Here is a 12,747-nt window from a genome sequence, read left to right as displayed (position 1 = left end):
TGAATTCTAACAATTTAATATTCATCATCTGCGTCAGTGAGCAGGATTTATTGAAAATCTCTTAAACGAGAAATAAATGTGTAAAAATATGTGATTGATTCGGCTTCCTCAATCTTAGAGTATTTTATATAAAATTTCACACATTTGGCTGTTGTAGTTAAGTGTGTATAGATATACACATTTCGTTTTCTGATATTATACAATGTGTATCTATGGTAAACGTTTTTTTTTTTAATAGATTAATTGGAAATAGTGAAAATGTGGTTCAGTTTCATATTTTGACACGTGGGACCACCATAGTATGTAAATGTGCAGATAATGTGCCCTGTGTGGCTCAGGTTTTATAGGCATTAGACACAGGACTTGGTATATGTCCAGAATAATACATACACAGTATAGGTGTGCAATCATTTTTTCTACAGTGCCAAAGTAATATATTGTAATAGTAATTATGTTTTTTAAATCCAATAGTAAATACAGTTAATTGTGTACTAAACACTCCCTCAGTTTACAGTATTTGAGTTTAGGTTTGATTTATTATGTGACTGTTTTCCTATATGACAGTGCAACTTTTGTCACATGTCGGTGTTAGACAATGTGTTGCCAAGGCAACCATATTCTTAGGAAAAAAATACCAGTGTTTCCCTCATTCCATTGGTTGGGTTTCTGCATCTAGAGATTTTGGGAGGGTTGTTGAGTTTTAAAATGAGCAGAATATATTTTTGATCATCCTCGGGCAATGTGCTGCCATGGTATCATAATGACACATTTGTTTGTTTGTTTGTTTGTTTGTTTGTTTGTTTGTTTTGGTTTGTTGTTGTTAAAAAAATATCAAATCACCAGTTTTGCTGGATGAGCTTACACCATCAGGTCAGGATAGGGCATCGGTTGTATTCAGTTATAATTTTAGTCATATTGGTGTTTGAATTCAGAGCATTTTTGTGTAATAATGTATTATTTATTTTGATAATGTTTGTATCTGTTTTACATCGATATAGCTGATTCTGGGTGCATGCACTGGTCGGGGAGAAAGGTCTCGAGCCTCGGTGATTAACTTTGCCTTTTCTTCCCCTGGCAACCAGCAGCATGCACCTGGAACCACCACAATTTTCATATCATGTAATACGATTTTCTGTTTGTATTTTATGTCAACTTGTATTGTATATTGAATTGCCGAATATAATAATAATAATAATAATAATAATAATAATAATAATAATAATAATAATAATAATAATAATAATAATAATAATAATAATAATAATAATAATAATGATAATAATAATAACAAATATGAGAGATACAAATGTGAACCCTCGTTTCCAACAGTGCATTAATTCCCTTAGAATTCAAAGTTCATGTGGGTTTATGACATCACCTCCGGATAAGCAGAATGAAATTGGTTCTGCAATCTACCAGAGACATTTGGCATTGTGCAGATTTACGGCAGTAATCATTCATTGATCGAAACTATGAGAAGGCATTTGACGTTCTTTTGAGATTAAAACGTATGTACGTCAATTAGACCTAATATAGGCCTACGTAGTATCGATAATGTTGTACATCAAGAATGCTTGTAAACTTAAGGAAAGTTGTGCGTCGTGACTCAAAAGACATGTAAAACATACAGCATTATTTTTTTTTTTCTCGGGCCTGAGGTGCATTGTATACATTTTGCTGTCAGTTATTGATCTTTTTAAACGGGGTTTCTCTTTGCCCACAATCTACCAATGCTCTGTTTAAAAATAGATATAGTCCAGAGAGATTGTTTTTTTTTTTCCTTTAAAAATGATGCAAGGTGTGAAATTTCGGGAACGAACATGTACAATGAACATTTCGTTCATGCCTTTAAACTGTGGTAGTACTGTGGTGACGGCCCTGCATCCATCTAAAATATTGGAAAGATAGCGTGTAACACTGTGAACTATTACATTCCCATAGTGTGTATAAAGAGGCTTTGAAGTAGGCCTATAGGGCCTAGGTAGCTGTGCAAAGCATGGGAAAAAAATGCCAAACACCATGCATGCAAAAAATGAAGGGATTTTCTAATTAAGCTGAATGTGAATATGCTTAATACTTTCTAACCATGACTAATACCAACTTTCAAAGCTTTCTTAACATTCTTTCAAAATGTATTAGAGTGAAGTGTGTTAAGGGTTTTCAAACGATGAAAAGGGGCCTTTATGACATACCAAATCGCTCTATTCTTTAAAAAAAAGTGTTCTAAAAAAGACGTCTTTACATATATATATTTTTTTAATCCTACGTGACAATTTGATGCTCCTCACAGACCAGAAATTACTCTGAAATCTATGGGGTATACACCATTAAGTACGGCTGGAACTTCCCATGATATGGAAATCTGAAACTTACTTGATACCATTATAATCGAAAAAGCGGTCATTGCATTGCTGCTCAATTAATTTTCTCAAGGTATACTTACTAGTCGGGTACCTAAGGGGGGGGGGGGGTCACCGTGCACCCCCCCCCCCCCAGGACTCCTCGAGACTTACATTTTCAGGATCCTCATGACATACCAAAACATAATCAAGATGTTAACAGGAACGAAAAGTGGCTGTTCTAGGTGAAATTTAATGTATTCTATTGTTTTTCATAATTTCTTATGTATTTCTTTGTTTTTCTATTGGAAATTGTCACTGATCACTTTTCTACCATAATTAGCACAAAACTAATCAGTGAAAGTGATTAATTGTAAAAAATAATCAGGTTTTCATGACTTTCATGACAGAGCACCTGTTTTCCATAGGAAATGTACACAAAAGCACAAAATTGTGCCCGTTTTGGGACGACATTCCGTTACAAAAATGGGCGTGACTTCGCAAAAGTATGCGGGGAAGTTGCAAATTTAGTCTCAAAAGTTGCGTGAGACTTGAACAAAACAAAGTCAAGTAAGTTTTGAGGAGTCCTGGGGGTGCATGGCGATCCCCCCCCCCCCTTAGGTACCCTGCTATGTAGGCCCTACATGTAAGCACATATAATAACATATTACATACATACATAAGGACGGGGGGGGGGGGATCCGCCACCCCCCCCCCCCAAAGTTTCGCGCTATAAATCTGTCGCGAGGCTTCTTGACTTTGTTTGGTCAAGTCTCGCACAACTTTTGAGACCAAATTTGCAACATCCGCGTATACTTTTGCGAAGTCACGCCCATTATTGTAACGGTATGTCTCCCCAAAACGGGCACAATTTTGTGATTTTGTGTACATTTCCTATGGAAAATAGGTGCTCTGTCATGAAGGTCATGAAAACCTGATTATTTTTTACAATTAATCACTTTCATTGATTAGTTTTGTGCTAATTACGGTAGAAAAGTGGTCAGTGACAATTTCCAATAGAAAAACAAAGAAAAAACAAAAGTTGAAAAAGTTGAAAAACAAAGAAATACATAAGAAATTATGAAAAACAATAGAATACATTAAATTTCACCTAGAACAGCCACTTTTCGTTCCTGTTCACATCTTGATTATGTTTTGGTATGTCATGAGGATCCTGAAAATGTAAGTTTCGAGGAGTTCTGGGGGGGGTGCACGGTGACCCCCCCCCCCCCCCCCCCTTTAGGTACCCAAGTATACGTCCTACAGCAATAACCAGCAATGCCACTCACTTGCACCGTCCTGGAATTACCGCTTTACAATCAATTATGTAATATAGACCAGTAATCAAAATATAGAAACCATAAAGGTGATCAAGACTGTGCCATACTTCTTGCGAAATATCAGGCTGTATAATACGTGTATCGCTTTCGACACAATCGAATGATGTCAAGTTCTGGAGTGGAAGGGACATATTACTGTGCCACCAACCTTTATGTTTACTCATACTATCAGCGCCATGTAAACGTACACATACGTACGCACACATACACACACACACACACACACTCACACACACATTTTGACGCCGTTTTAAACCAAGAAAACAAGAAAGGTGTTAATTTTTCAAGATAATGTGGTTTGTTACATGTAACATGTAACATCAGATCCTTCACTGTAAAAACATGGGTGTTAGATTTAACACCACGGGTGTTAAATCTAACACCGATCAAACTTCAATAAAGGACCACACCCACAGGTGTTAAAAATGCACTGTGATGGTGTTGAAAAGTGTTCACCTGACACTTCGTGGTGTTAATTTGACACTGTACCTGGTGTTATTTTGACACTGTACTGGTGTTAATTAAAAAATGACACCACATAGTGTTGATTTGATACTTGTTGGTGTTAATATCAATGGTTTAACACCCGTCCAGCTTCAATAAGGGACCACACCAGCTGGTGTTACTTTGGTGTAAAATTATTTTCACATTTTTTCAAAAATCTAGTATTTTAATGTAAAATTCTTGATCGTCTTGTTTAAATTAAAAATCAACAAGAAGTGCAGTTACTAAGAAACTCTTCAAAAAACAGTTTAAACATTGGAAATGACACCCGGGGGTGTTAATTTAACACCATAAATGAGCACCGAAAATTTAACACCAGCTCGGTGTTCACTATTTAACACCGGACTTTTTGCAGTGTTTAATGGTGCTGTATACATTTTCATTTTGTCGATGCAACGGATGATGATGTTTTTGAATTATATTAAATGGGTTAGTCAAATACCGATTAGTGATTGGCTAAACCATTGGCGTAGCCAGGGGGGGGGGGGCGATGGGGGCGGTCGCCCCCCCTAAGATTTGGACCGGGGATTTGGGAGGCGGAAAAAAAAAATGCGTGTATACTGTATGCATGCACATGAAGCCGGTCTCCTTTGCAACCTTTCATCAATAAGATATTTTTTTTGAATATTTCACTCAAAGTGTGCACCAAATCGTTGAATTTCAATTCAAAATATGCAAAATCTCTCGTGCTTGGGAGGGGGTATCCCCCTCCCAAACCCTCCCCCTCTGTGCCTCTTTCCCTAGCTTAGTAGTACACTTTTTAGATTTACCAAAAAATTATGAATAATTCTGAGTGCACAAGACTTATCACTAGGTTCCCTCATGTATAAGGGGAATTTCCCCTTTTAATCGACCCTTTCCTCCCTCAGTCCCCCTCCCCATCATTTTTTTTGTGTGTGTGATTTCCCAAATGTTGATTCCATCAAATATGCGTATACGAGATATCTCAATTTCAACCTTAAAAAGGCAAAAGCTCCATCGGAAGGGAAGGGTGGAGATAACACTCGCCCACGCCTTCTCCCTGCTCGCACGCCCCTCCCCCCCCCCCTTCCGCCATGCATATATAGAAGTAGACTGTGGCTATACCCAGATCGCTTTATTTCAATTCTAAAAATGGGGGAATCCCCCTTCCCCTAAGCTCTACCTCACTAGACTTTATACATACACACAGATGGTGCACATTCGGAATAAAAGCTAAATTCCGTGATTTTAACACTTCGATGAAAAATATTGCACCGAAAATTTGCACCAGATCGCTGAATTTCAGGTCTGAAAACGCAAAATCAACTTCGTGTGGGAGGGGATATGCCCCTATCTACAACCTCGTGTGCATGCTTTTTCTGTTTGATTGCTGAACAGACAGCGTTCATGATATTCAGCGTAAGAATAAATACAAGAAGATTATTTAAATGATACCATTTTATAGGCAAATTGTTCGATAATCCCTAAAATATACTGCAACTTTAAACAAGTGGGACTGTTTCAACTCGTTAAAACACGCAAAAACATGCATCAAATTGCACCATTTGCAACATCAAAATGCAAAAAGTTCTCACCGTGGGAGGGCCGGGGAACACCCCCCTTCCACACCCTCCCCTCCCCCTTCGCTCGCTCCGCTCGCTCGGGTTCAGTCGCGTTCATGATATTCAGTGAAAAGAATTAATACAAGAAGACTATTTAAATGATACCATTTTATAGGCAAATTGTTCAATGATAATCTACATCAGAATATACTGCTACCTTAAACAAGTGTTACTGTTTCACGTCGATAAAACGCGCAAAAACATGCATCAAATTGCACCATTTGCAACATCAAAATGCAAAAAGTTCTTACCGTGGGAGGGGGGACACCCCCCTCCCACACCCTCCCCTCCCCCCTCGCTCGCTCCGCTCACTCGGGTTCAGTCGCGTTCATGATATTCAATGAAAAGAATTAATACAAGAAGTGTATTTAAATGATACCATTTTATAGGCAAATTGTTCAATGATAATCTACATCAAAATATACTGCTATATACCTTAAACAAGTGTTACTGTTTCACGTCGATAAAACGCGCAAAAACATGCATCAAAATGCACCATTTGCAACATCAAAATGCAAAAAGTTCTTACAGTGGGAGGGGGGACACCCCCCTCCCACACGTCCCCCCTCCCACACCCTCCCCTCCCCCTTCGCTCGGCCCGCTCGCTCGGGTTCAGTCGCGTTCATGATATTCAGTGAAAAGAATTAATACAAGAAGTGTATTTAAATGATACCATTTTATAGGCAAATTGTCCGATAATCCCTAAAATATATTGCAACTTTAAACAAGTGGGACTGTTTCAACTCGTTAAAACACGCAAAAACATGCATCAAATTGCACCATTTGCAACATCAAAATGCAAAAAGTTCTCATCGTGGGAGGGGGAACACCCCCCTCCCACACCCTCCCCTCCCCCTTCGCTCGGCCCGCTCGCTCGGGTTCAGTCGCGTTCATGATATTCAGTGAAAAGAATTAATACAAGAAGTGTATTTAAATGATACCATTTTATAGGCAAATTGTTCGATAATCCCTAAAATATATTGCAACTTTAAACAAGTGGGACTGTTTCAACTCGTTAAAACACGCAAAAACATGCATCAAATTGCACCATTTGCAACATCAAAATGCAAAAAGTTCTCATCGTGGGAGGGGGAACACCCCCCTCCAACACCCTCCCCTCCCCCTTCGCTCGGCCCGCTCGCTCGGGTTCAGTCGCGTTCATGATATTCAGTGAAAAGAATTAATACAAGAAGTGTATTTAAATGATACCATTTTATAGGCAAATTGTTCGATAATCCCTAAAATATATTGCAACTTTAAACAAGTGGGACTGTTTCAACTCGTTAAAACACGCAAAAACATGCATCAAATTGCACCATTTGCAACATCAAAATGCAAAAAGTTCTCATCGTGGGAGGGGGAACACCCCCCTCCAACACCCTCCCCTCCCCCTTCGCTCGGCCCGCTCGCTCGGGTTCAGTCGCGTTCATGATATTCAGTGAAAAGAATTAATACAAGAAGTGTATTTAAATGATACCATTTTATAGGCAAATTGTTCAATGATAATCTACATCAAAATATACTGCTATTATTATACCTTAAACAAGTGGGACTGTTTCAACTCGTTAAAACACGCAAAAACATGCATCAAATTGCACCATTTGCAACATCAAAATGTAAAAAGTTCTCACCGTGGGAGGGGGAACACCCCCCTTCCACACCCTCCCCTCCCCCTTCGCTCGCTCCGCTCGCTCGGGTTCAGTCGCGTTCATGATATTCAGTGAAAAGAACTAATACAAGAAGACTATTTAAATGATACCATTTTATAGGCAAATTGTTCAATGATAATCTACATCAGAATATACTGCTACCTTAAACAAGTGTTACTGTTTCACGTCGATAAAACGCGCAAAAACATGCATCAAATTGCACCATTTGCAACATCAAAATGCAAAAAGTTCTTACCGTGGGAGGGGGGACACCCCCCTCCCACACCCTCCCCTCCCCCCTCGCTCGCTCCGCTCACTCGGGTTCAGTCGCGTTCATGATATTCAATGAAAAGAATTAATACAAGAAGTGTATTTAAATGATACCATTTTATAGGCAAATTGTTCAATGATAATCTACATCAAAATATACTGCTATATACCTTAAACAAGTGTTACTGTTTCACGTCGATAAAACGCGCAAAAACATGCATCAAAATGCATCATTTGCAACATCAAAATGCAAAAAGTTCTTACCGTGGGAGGGGGGACACCCCCCTCCCACACCCTCCCCTCCCCCTTCGCTCGGCCCGCTCGCTCGGGTTCAGTCGCGTTCATGATATTCAGTGAAAAGAATTAATACAAGAAGTGTATTTAAATGATACCATTTTATAGGCAAATTGTTCGATAATCCCTAAAATATATTGCAACTTTAAACAAGTGGGACTGTTTCAACTCGTTAAAACACGCAAAAACATGCATCAAATTGCACCATTTGCAACATCAAAATGCAAAAAATTCTCATCGTGGGAGGGGGAACACCCCCCTCCAACACCCTCCCCTCCCCCTTCGCTCGGCCCGCTCGCTCGGGTTCAGTCGCGTTCATGATATTCAGTGAAAAGAATTAATACAAGAAGTGTATTTAAATGATACCATTTTATAGGCAAATTGTTCAATGATAATCTACATCAAAATATACTGCTACCTTAAACAAGTGTTACTGTTTCACGTCGATAAAACGCGCAAAAACATGCATCAAATTGCACCATTTGCAACATCAAAATGCAAAAAGTTCTTACCGTGGGAGGGGGGACACCCCCCTCCCACACCCTCCCCTCCCCCCCCCCCTCGCTCGCTCCGCTCGCTCGGGTTCAGTCGCGTTTATGATATTCAGTGAAAAGAATTAGTACAAGAAGTGTATTTAAATCATACCATTATAGGCAAATTGTTCAATGATAATCTACATCAAAATATACTGCTACCTTAAACAAGTGGGACTGTTTCAACTCGTTAAAACACGCAAAAACATGCATCAAATTGCACCATTTGCAACATCATAATGCAAAAAGTTCTCACCGTGGGAGGGGGGACACCCCCCTCCCACACCCTCCCCTCCCCCCTCGCTCCCTCCGCTCGCTCGGGTTCAGTCGCGTTCATGATATTCAGTGAAAAGAATCAATACAAGAAGTGTATTTAAATTATACCATTTTATAGGCAAATTGTTCAATAATAATCTACATCAAAATAAACTGCTACCTTAAACAAGTGGGACTGTTTCACGTCGATAAAACGCGCAAAAACATGCATCAAATTGCACCATTTACAACATCAAAATGCAAAAAGTTCTCACCGTGGGAGGGGGGAAACCCCCCTCCCACACCCTCCCCCCCCCCCCCCCTCGCTCGCTCCGCTCGCTCGGGCTCGGTCGCTTCGCTCCCTCGCAGACTAACCGCCCCCCCTAAGATGAAATCCTGGCTACGCCGTTGGGCTAAACACAGTCACGTGATGGAGGAACATTGGTTATGTTCGCCCATGGGAGAACATTTTTGTAATGTTCTCCCATGGGAAAACATTTTCACGTAAGGACCCGCGCACCCCGCGCACAGTGAATTTGGCTCTGCGCGAGCGATCGAGTGCGTTGTACTGGTGGTTGACGTTGACGTATTTGACGTACCTGGTATTTGACTAACCCATATAATAATTATAACAGATGATGACTTTTGTTGTCGGGAACATGTACCAAACATTCCACCCTCAGGGTTTGAAATGCTATTTCGGGAGGCTATAAGTCCCTCGACTTCGTCTCGGGACTTATAACCTCTCTCACTAGCATTTCAAACCCTTCGGGTAGACATTCGCTATGTTCCCTTCCCCGCCAGTCATCATCTATATAAATTTAATGTAACCCGAATGTCGCACTCAATGAGTGCATAGAGAATGCCACATCTATGGGACTATAATACGTTTTAACAAAATAATCTGATAGACTTTATTAGCTTGTTTGCCATTCAAGCTGGTACGATAGCACATAATTCGTATTTGAATCGGACAAAACAAACTCGTTACAATTATCATAAAGTGGCCCAAGGTGATAATACCTCATCCATCTCTGGCGACGAATGTTAGCCGTTATAACAGTCAAACTAATTTATAGATCACCGCTTCCACTGGAGAGGTTGTCAGTGTCGGTGGCGTAACGTGCCGGTGGATATAGGATTCTCCGTGTTGAAATATTCGGCAGTGTTGAACTAAGCAAAGGCTGCCGGTCAAAAGCTCTGGCAATAGCCAATCAAAGACTTAGTGAAGAAAATATCGCTTTCAGTCTCACACTATTACAGGTCGCTGAACAAACATAATCAGTGAATATGTAAAGGAAAACACAACATCAGATCCTTATGTATTACATGAAGCACGGTATATAGCATAACTCTTCAGAGTTATGAATCAGTGCTCTTCCATGATATACAGTACAGCTGAAACAGCGGCACAGAAAATTTTCTAGAGCATAGCGTAAAAACTCGAAAGGAGGCAGATTTCAAAGCCATGGCAGGAAGCGGATAGACCTATGTTTACATCAAGGCCAAGAACATTTATTATTTTGTGACATAAATTGAGATAATAGCAATACAATTCAGAAAGAAGTCAACCCGACAAAATCTCACAGATTAATGTCTCCATGACTGAAATGAAAATTCCATCCTGATGTAATGTTGCCATGAAGAAAAACAGAAAATCAGATAAGTAAATCAGTATAGATTTGGATAAAAATCGCATACACAAAAAATACGAATCGCAAAATCTAAGAGAGTATGTCAAACTAGTGAGTGACTGTGTGTGATACACTGTGTTGAACGCCTCTCAACTTGCTTTGTATACTTTAATGTCACTAATTTTTATTTTCTCAAATATTTGGGCATAGACAGAGGTTATTCGTTAACGAGGACACGCGAAAACATGTTACTATTGTTATATACCAATAACAGGTCCGACGAATATTGGTCTGGAAAGAAAAAGAAATCAAAATCGGTGAGTATTTTGTGTGCATGTTTACCGAATGGAGAGCTCCTTAACACAATCACACAGAGTTGCCAATAACTATATACTCTTTAACTTTTGCAATTCATTGTTGTTGTTTAAATGAAATGAAATGAAACGTAATTTATTCAAATTCCACATAGTATAGACATTATTGTCATATTATATATACAGAGTACAATATAAACAAAATATCGTGACTTTTTTGTTGTTGATATAATCACAAATGTGGAGGGGACTACTAAGAAGCACTGCTTGTAAAATACAGCCCCTACGGAATACAGACAAATATAGTATCAAAGAAAAGGCAAAGCGTTATAACGAAAACACCATGTACAAGGGCTCAATATGAACCCTGGCATGGATATCAATATGTAATATTACATATAGTACAGGTTTATGTACAAAATGTTTACAGAGTGCATTTATATGCCATCAGAATAGGAATGAAACAGAAATAACCATCCGAGTGTACCAAATGAAAATACTTCTATAGAAAACATTAGTTAAAATATACAGACATTAACTTAATTACCATGAAATCAATTATTAATACTTATCAATTTTTTTTTCGCTTACACTTAAAGCTATTAAAGCTTTGAGTTTGTTTCGATGAATGATCGAAGGAATCCCAAAGCTTAAGACCCGTAAACATAAAATTTCTGTTGCCAAAACTATATTTAATTTTAGGAAGATGCTCATTCGCTTGCCTTGTCGAGTAATCATGTATAACTGTAGTCATTTGGAACATTGTTGTTGTTGTTGTTTGCCTGATTTTGTCTAATTTTCACCGATTTACTGCTCCGATCTGTCTGTTTGGGTTTTTTTCAGTTTTCTGTTTTTTGTTTTGTCATGTTTTGTTTTGTTTTGTTGTTTTTTTTTCTTTTAAAGCATCGTAATGTTAGAATGGAGTTTCCCGTTGAATCAACAGATTTATTGCTCAAGGGTCACATAACACACATTCCCCATAAGGTAAAGAAGGGGGAGGGACATATAGCGACCTACCACTTGCTCAGAAAAAGCCATAACAGTGACTTAGGACAACTGCTATTTATAATAGGCCTTCCATTTATTCTCAGGGTTTTTGTTGTTGTTGTTGGTGTTGTTGTTCACGACCTTGAAGTTGCACACCCCTTGACCTTGTTCCAATGGCTCACTGAAAAAATAGTTGCCACGTTTCTTACGTCATACACTATTTTTATTCTTATGAATCTTGTGGTTTTCTCCAATTAAAATATGAGGAAAGCTGGGTGACAAACAACTTTTTAAGAATTTATTCAGAAATGCGATGTAACACAGGGTCTGAAGCTTTGCGATAATTAATTTCGAGATGTTATATGTATGTATGTACAAGTACGTGTAATTATATCATTATACACCCATGTACATGCAAGTACAGTGCCAGAGATTGTTCCCGTCCCAATGTTGATGAGATGGTGTTAGATTGTATTTTTGTGTTGAAGTAAATTATTGATTTCTGTATAATCATTAAAGATTGGTATTATCGCGTTACATATCATGGAACATTATGACATTTAAAGACAATATTATTGTTCTGCTGGTAGATCCTGATGAAGGCCTGATAACAGGCCGAAAGCTCGATTAAAAGGGAGAACAAAATCGAGATCAACTTCCGCCTCAAATATGATATACTGTATCTATATATATATATATATATATATATATATATATAGGGCCTATATATGAAGAGCTTGCTTCCAAAAGGCGCTAAATCCATTGAAAAATGCTGGATTTAGCGCCTTTTGGAAGCAAGCTCTTCATATATATATATATATATATATATATATATATATATACATATATATAAATATCTGATAAGATGAGTACGACAACCCCCAATTATTCTTATTGAAAGGATCTTGGTTGATGTTAATCTATGATAAGACAAAACATGTTCGTATATATGGAGACGAGCGTTAAAAACGTGTTGGTAAAGAAACAAATGTGTTTGTATGTGCATTGTTGGTCCACCATGCGGTTACTGGTAGTGCATCTCGTC

This window comes from Diadema setosum, chromosome 8 (genome assembly GCF_964275005.1).
Source record: "Diadema setosum chromosome 8, eeDiaSeto1, whole genome shotgun sequence".
Lineage (NCBI taxonomy): Eukaryota > Metazoa > Echinodermata > Echinoidea > Diadematoida > Diadematidae > Diadema > Diadema setosum.
Note: the sequence above shows the minus strand (reverse complement) of the source record.